This window comes from Parambassis ranga, chromosome 22 (genome assembly GCF_900634625.1).
Source record: "Parambassis ranga chromosome 22, fParRan2.1, whole genome shotgun sequence".
Taxonomy (NCBI): Eukaryota; Metazoa; Chordata; class Actinopteri; family Ambassidae; genus Parambassis; species Parambassis ranga.
In genome coordinates, this window is record NC_041042.1 from 4584955 (window position 1) to 4592589 (window position 7635).

Here is a 7635-nt window from a genome sequence, read left to right on the forward strand (position 1 = left end):
ATGTCCTCTATTCACAAACAAATGCAATAAATAGACTTCACCAAAGCTCTTGTGATGAAAAATACAGCGTAAAAAAAGAAGATCTATTTTTCTACCTCAGCTTTTTTTCCCCCTCACATAAATCTTCTTGAACCTATTTATCTACTGGCTGTATTTTCTCTCACACATATTTATTGTCTCTTTTCCTCTTCATTAGACGCCTCTTTGTGACATTTGCCTGATGTAAATTCTTTAACCTTTGCTACAGCCGCTGAACCTATTTCACACAAGCGCCTTGTAGCACAGTCGGTAAAAGTGTAGAGTTGCCATAACAGCGGCTTGTTTTATAAGAAAGCTGTCCAGCCAATGGGGCTAATGAGTGTGGCAGCTCAACAAGAGCTTGTTTATTTTTCCAGGACAGAGAAAAAGAAAGAGGTGAAGACAGAGAGAAATGGACAGCTTGTTACAATGGGAGAAGATTGCGCGGTAGAACAAAAGAGTAGCAGGGTGGGTAGAAATGGCTTGGCGGGCATGTAATCACTGTTTTGATCACACAGGTGCACTATCCCCCAAATGTGTATTGATTGTGCACACACACACACACACACACACACACTGTGAGCTGACACTTATATGTGGCCTGTTTACCTGTTTTTATCGTGACAGGGAGCTGTGATTGTGCAGTGGATTGATTTAAAGGGTAGCTCATCATTTTATTTCAAGAGGCTAATTTTGAATTTTACATCTGAGATTACTGGAGATACCAGTATTTTCACATGTGAATAATTCTTGATATTATCTTGTCTGAACAAAATGTTTGCAACTGAGCTTCATTTCTGCAATAATCCAAATCTCTGCTGCACTCTGGTCCCAGTCACCCTTGACTGACCCTACCTGAGCCACGAGGAAACAGTATTTACCAACATTTTACAGATTAAGTCATTATTCAGTAATCCAAGTAATTGTGTTATAGTTGTTTTAGATCCATATCAGCACACAAGCAGCCATGCAAGGCTTTACATTAAACAACAGAAAGCAGACTGTTGCTTGAACTGTTTCTTTCCATGCACCACCACATGCTTCTGTTTAGCATGATGGAGCGCTCTCGCTCTGTACACACAGAGATAGCATCCTGCTGCCCTCACCCTGCCCTGGCAGATGTCTTGTTTGATGCGCCTGGAAAAAAAATGTTCATGTCCTGCGTGCTTCAGAAACATCCTCCTCTGGGATTCAACTTTCCACTTTCTCTAAGGTGACCTTATAATCTTATCACCTGTAGCTATTTTCTACAGTCACCTTGCTGTTTCATGCCAGCTCCTGGATCGCACAACTCATATTCAGCTGCCTACGGCTCACTCTGCTCCAGCTTCAACCTCTTTTTGTTTCCTTCGGGAGTTGGACTGCTCCCCAGACAGCTCTTCCCAGGGCTCTGTACCCTTTTTCAATTGTGTTTCAGCCTCATTTCTGACTTTTTCCAGAGACGTTATACTTTTATCAGTCAACCTAGAAAGTTCACGGGACAAATTTAGGTTGACTTTCTAAGGACATGTAGCTTTAAGAAGAAAATCTGCCTTTTTCCTTTTAGCTGAAGGCTAATACTGCCTTAGAACTAGGACTAGTGGACACTTTAGATATCTCAGTTATGTTGCTATCAAGAACCTTTTGGGCCATGTGGTGAAGATTTGTAAGTTCTAATCAGGTGAGCTAAAAAAAAAATACAAAAATGGCTAATTTAAATGCATTTTGCTCCAAATACCGCAGGTACAGGTAAATTTTAAGTTGATTTAAATAACCCTAACCCTAAGTAAATTTGTTTACATTATGCTAAATAGGCCTGCTGTAGTATAGCCTCGACAAATAGCAATAGGAAAACATTCCCACAAAGAAAATACTTTTTCAGGCAGATTTGCATAAATAAATATGTAACATCTAGAAGTGCTGCAAAAGATAATGGGGTAGCTTGCTGCTGATGAGGAAGGCTTGTCTTGCAACACGTGTATGGCAGAACTTTCTAATAAAAAGTGCAAAAAGAGAAAATGGACATGGGACAGAAAACTCAGTCTGACTCCATCTGGACTTGGATTGCCATCTGTTAGGCCTCCTTCAGACTTTCACATGTTATTATGGTTGATTGAAGACAAGTCACTTCTGATTCAGAACTTCATCAGGAACGGTTATGCCGACCATTCACCTTTCAAATAGACAAAACAGCTATTGAGTGACTGACTTAGTACTCTTAATGTCACGTTATTAAAGATGGCGGACACAAATGCAGGACAAAAGTTGGAGGTTAGGCAAAAACAGATTTATTTAATGAAGTCCGAGGTCAAAGCACAGGCAGACAGTGAGCGAAGCAAAGGTACAAAAGGGTTAGGCAATCGATGGTCCAAAAAACACGCTAAAGTCATACATAGAGTTCTAAGAGAAATATTAATGCTAGGAGGAGGTCTCACAAAGGATCTACAAAAGTAGCGCTTAGGCTGTCTAGAAGGCTGGGAAGTTTGACAGCGGAGCAAAATATTGTAATTTCTGTCTGCAAAGCATGATATGGTATTTCACAGCTGGGACAGTGTGAATTACTTTAGATATCAGACATTTTCTGTAATAATAGAAGATGGAGAGTGAGAAACATATTCAGTATGTGCCTCTGAAATGGTTTTCTGGATGGACTGTGGTGGGTCAGAGGGGCCTCCCGATAAAGAAATCCCATCAGGGAGCACACACACGCATACACTGCATGAAGTTAGAGGTCAGGTTGTAACTTGAAGCAGTGTACTGATTGCCTGAATATTTGTCACAAGTCTTTGTGATGTGATTTTAATCAGGAGAGACCAAGTGACAGAACGTACAAATGTATTCAATTATGTACAATAGAATGTGCTTTGACATACAGACCTTGATGTGACATCATCCAAGAAGGGAAGAAAAGGGAGGTGAAGGCGACTAAGATACATTACCCCTGGGGTCTAGACCTGGTGGTGGTGGAGAGGGGCTGGATGAAGGGGTGCATCAAAAGCTGACCTGGCCTGGGCTCCTGACTGGCGGTGACTGGGGAGAAGGAGAGCTGAGGGTTCAATCTGAAAATAACATTGCGTTTTAAATATGAGGCTTGAACGTGATTGGCATGGCATGACATGGTCACTGATAGAAGGAGGTGACCATGACAGAATTATGACAGCAGGAAGGAGGAGAGAGATAATAGGTGAAGAAGAAGAAGTGAGCGACCCAGGAAGCTTGTTACAAAAGTGAGAAATAAAGAAGGTCTTCCTGACTAAACCTTCACTAAGCTCCATTTGTGCAGCCACAAACACGAACACTGCACCTTTGACAGGTCCCAATTACTGTTTGTTTCTGTATGGTCCTACCATATACCTGCTGCTGTGAGTTTGTGACTCCTGGAAGTGACTGACAGCGTGCAGCTACATCTGTCATCTCACTGAAATCTTTGGTCGGACATCAGTTGATCAGCCTATGCTTGTATTAAAGAAGACAGGATGAGGTGCCTTTCGTTCAGGAGTTTGCGTGCTATGGAACAGGCTTCATGCTGCCTCAGTGGGAGAAGGGATCACTGTTATCTGCCTGGATGAAACTTGTCGACTCTCAGCAGTGTGGGGGAAATCTCAAAGTAACATAATGTAACCGTATCCCCCTCTGTATGCAGGTCAGACCTTTCTTTTATTTTTTTTCCCCCTAGCTCTACCTCCCTTTATCTATTATACAAAAGTAGGAGAGGAAAGACTGATGAAAGGGCCTGTCACAGCTGCAGCTGTCAGTGCCATGAAATGAGGAGAGGAAGAGGGAAGAGCTCAGGCTAAAGACTGGGACTACATTTTTAATCACATTAAACTGCAATGATAGATTCCTGTTTTGATTGATCTTTATGTTGGAGAGCGCTTTGTACTTTTCACCATTGATGGCTTTCATTGGTTGGTTGACACAGACAGGCATATTTTATATAATTTACAAGCAATAAAGCTCAAACAGAGACATTTAAATAAACAAATGTATGGTCTTTTCAAGCTATGACACCAAGACTTTTTTTTTTTGAAACATAAACAATATTTATTCTCCTCTGAATGTAAGTATGTACAAGTAACATCACTATTTTCTTCTTCTCTATATCTGCAAAATGTTTCATGGTGACAAACCTATATGGAAGATAATTAGGGCCACTGAAAAAATAAAAAAAATATAAAAATATTGACTTTTTTCTCAGTTAGAACTATGGGTACCTGTAAGCCAGTGACTTGATGGACTTCCATTAATGCCACTGCTTCATCTGGAATTCCAAAAAGTTGGTTAAATTGGACATTGTGGCCATCCTTCTTCTCTTCATCCGAATCTGTCCACCATGGTCTCATCACCAAGTCACTGGCTTACAGGTACCCGTGGTTCTGACTTTAAAAAAAGTCAGAATTCTGAGAAAGAAGTCAAAATTCTGAGATTAAAGTCAGAATTCTGAGAATAAAGTCAGAATTCTGAGAAAGAAATCAGAATTCTGAGAATAAAGTCAAAATTCTGAGATTAAAGTCAGAATAATTTTTTTTCTGTCATGACAGTTTTTTATTTTTTCAGCGGCCCTAATCCTCTTCCGTATGCAACATATTTGACATTCTATATACATTTTCATGTGACCACAAACAATGGCCAGTAGGGCCCTTCTTTACAAGTCTGCCAACCTCTGATGACCCACTTAAGGAATCATCCATCATTTGGCCGTCCAGGAGGTTCCTCCAGTACTTATAGCATTATAACAAGCATTCAGGTCTCAGGTTTCAGGTGTTCAACCACTGGATGAGTAGTTGTTTGAAGCACACTTTTGTGCTATCTTAAGTGTTCAGTTCATTTCTTGCAGCCTTTAAAACATTTTCATAGCAACACATGACCCAAATTGAAGGAGACAGCTAGCATTTAGGCTGACCCTTACACAGCAGACGTCTAGAAAATGGCAGCTAACCAAATATGCTCCAGTTTCATGCTATATGTCCGCTGCGAGTCATGCATGTATCTTGAGCTGTGCCCACTGTGTAGATGTGAATTGCGTGGCTGCGTTTGAAGATTGTGTTACCATAGAAACAAAGCAGGACACAGGACAGGACAGGACACTTCAAGCACCAGTATCTCTTATTCCCCTGCGTATAGCTTCTCTCTGCAATGCTAAGAAAGGATTTAATGTTGGCTCATTTTGTTAGCACTTGTGAAAATGTTTGAATTATAATGATTCTGCCACATTTCATTAGAGATAAAGTGGTTCGCTCTGTGGTTCAATCGCTTTATGGTCACTCTCATCTCGTCTCCACCTCTCTCTCTGTGTCCTATTCACATTTCTTCATGCCATCTCCTCCTCACTCTATCCTCCTTCATTCTCCGCTCAGTTCCTCTACTCTGCTGCTGCTGCTGAGTTACTCGGGTCAAAAAATGAGCCAGCTGCCCGGGCTAATCTGGTAAATACAGGCAGCCGAGTGCCAAGACAGAGGATGACAGAAAGGCCAGCTTTTCCACATTGATAAGAGGCTGTGCTCAGATACCATCCAACTTGACCTATAAATGTACTTGACCAACACGGCAAAAAAAAAAACAGAAATACAGCTTCATGTCTTGAGAGGCCCCATCGTCAAACGTGAGGCAGAAATTTGAATTTGACATCAGAACCTGAGAGTGATGAAAGAGACGCTGCTGCTTTGAGGATAAAAAAAATATGAAGCATCAACAAGGGAATAATACTAGAAAGCATTCTCACATCAATCAGCTGTCTGTGAACAAACAGCTTTTTGAATGGGTAATTACATAATTGTACTTAACTGTATGTGTAGGAGTCGTGGATTACTAATGAGGGTTTTTGTTAATCACTGCAGTAAAATTTTTTAGACTCTGTGTCTCAGCTCTAGGCCTGGATTTAGAAATGTAAAAATGTGATTCCTGCCAGGTACGGATTCACATAATCAGCCATTAACGGGATTTAAAAAAAAAAAAATGTGCAGAAAACCAGACTTTTTGTCATTCCACACTAATTAGTTCCCTTTGTGTCTCTACTCTCCTACTTTGCAGGAAAAATGGAAATGACTTATCTCCTGCCCATGGTCTTATGGCAGCGCTCTACAAAGATAGGAAATTAGGATTCAATTATTTTTCCTGGGAATTTTCAGGCAGGGAGACATTTCTTGGATCATTTCTGGTGCCCTTTAGGTAAAGCAATGATCTGATGGCAGCCGGTGTGTGTTTGTGTGCTGGCACACTGCAAGAAACCACTGCAGGCTATTTTGTCTTTCTTATCATAACCCTGCTATGACTGCTGGATGAGCTCATATTCTTATCACCGGTGTTGTATGTACGCCCGTAAATGACTTACTGATGATGTGATGAGGTCATTACCACTGTCAAAATGGCGGCCAGTAAACTACTTCTTCACGTATAATGCTGACAAATCAGATGAATACTGTGGTTGCTAGACAAGTTCGAATCCACAGCCACGGAGCCATCAGCACTGTGGATTATTCACAGTAACCGTCTCACAAAATCAGTGTAGTAGACTCCTCTGAGTGCGACTTGTTTCTAGGCGGTGCCACCAGCAGCACTGCCTCTAGCCATTGCTTGATCACTGATTTGGCTTTCTTGGGAGACTGTGGCTGTTTCCATTTTTTTTTTACTTTCATTCATCTCTGGTTGGACCCAGGTCTCACCCCTGGTTACAACTCTCAGGTTCCACCTCAACAATGTCAGGATAACTGACACATATCATTGGCCCAGAGAGATTCAGGGCCCAGTGAGCTGCCACATCGATCATTTGGAGTTTACTGAGGTTCAAGTTCCTGTGAGATACACAGCTCTGAGTCAGTGCACTGTTATCTCATTCATCAACCTGTCAAGATCATGTCACGGATCTTGTTAATGGCCTCCTGTGTGGTGATGGTGGTGATTCTCTCATGTTTGAAGCCCACTTCCTCACCACGCTGTAAAGAAGGAGCATCCTCTGCTAGTGCTGTCACCATGTCCTCGTGGACCTCCTTGGATGATAAGTCTTTCTCTGACAGTTTTCTTAAACAAAACAAATTAATGAACTATAATCATGCAGAGGTTGTACACTGAACCTCAATAAGTTCCAATTGTCAGAGAGGGAAGCAAAACATGGTTGTACAGCTGCAACCCTTAAGATCTAAAGGCTGTTTTTATTCCTGATGAGCTTTCTGGAGGAGCTATGAAGTATTTATTGAAGCTGTCAGAGGACAGCGTAGGTGGATGACTGTGGTTGGGGGTTTCCACACAGCAGCACAGCACATTATGTCCTGCTATAATTGGATTTGAGCTGAAGTCATTATTAGGAAAGATAATAGAAGACATTTGTTTACAGGAATGCAAAGAGATGTATATTTTAGACCTGCCTAACAAGGTTTGTTTAATTGTGTTTGCAAGAAAGTATTTCAATGTACAACCAGGCTGTAGCTTCACTGTCTTTACACATACAATTACATGTGGTGAGATTTATCAGATTGTGGGATGTGATGCAATTGATTTTTTCTTCTTATTCTTATTATCGTCCCTTGTTTTTTAAGAGATATAGAATTTCTCTTGATGAATAACACCAACACACTAAAGCAGCTCTTTGTTTTGTGTGTGTGTGTGGTTGTACACCTGTGTCTGTTGGCAGTAAAATGAATG